The sequence below is a fragment of the Halyomorpha halys genome, unplaced genomic scaffold (assembly GCF_000696795.3).
Source record: "Halyomorpha halys isolate HHAL.00 unplaced genomic scaffold, Hhal_1.1 Scaffold9.1, whole genome shotgun sequence".
Classification (NCBI taxonomy): Eukaryota; Metazoa; Arthropoda; class Insecta; order Hemiptera; family Pentatomidae; genus Halyomorpha; species Halyomorpha halys.
This window is the reverse complement of record NW_027110416.1, coordinates 46,301-46,738: the sequence shown is the minus strand read 5'-3', so window position 1 is coordinate 46,738 and position 438 is coordinate 46,301. Positions and strand designations below refer to the sequence as shown.

At 32.4% G+C, this 438-nt stretch overlaps 1 long non-coding RNA gene across 1 annotated transcript in view; it reads left to right on the top strand.

Annotated features, from left to right (window-relative positions):
• LOC112211478 (uncharacterized) overlaps positions 1–438 on the top strand; it is a 27,211-nt gene that overhangs the window by 25,936 nt on the left and 837 nt on the right. The window lies entirely within an intron of this gene.

The following is a 438-nucleotide window of genomic DNA, read 5'->3' as shown; positions in this document are numbered from 1 at the left end:
TTAATTCAATTTGAGCCCTAAAAAAATATTATTATGATTGGGTTCCTCTCCAAAGGCTTGTTTGTGTTTACCAGTTAATCAGTTATTGAATATCTATGCTTAATAAAATATTGATACCAGGATACATTAGGGAATGGTAAAAAATATACATTGATATATAAAGTATAGAAAGGAATTATGCATATATTTACACTTAACAGTTTAGAGAAAATTACATGAATATCACAATATCAGTGAATATTATAATGACTTAGAGAAATGATTTAGATAGTTTGTTTGCCATAAAATATTATCTTACAATTTATTTACCAAAATCGGTGGGTGTGGAAGGTATAGGTGGGATGGACTGGTTGTCATCTGATCCTTCTCTTCAAATCCTGCCTTGCTTCCTCTCTCAAGTATGGCCCTATCTCATCCCCGTCTGGTCCTGCAATGCCT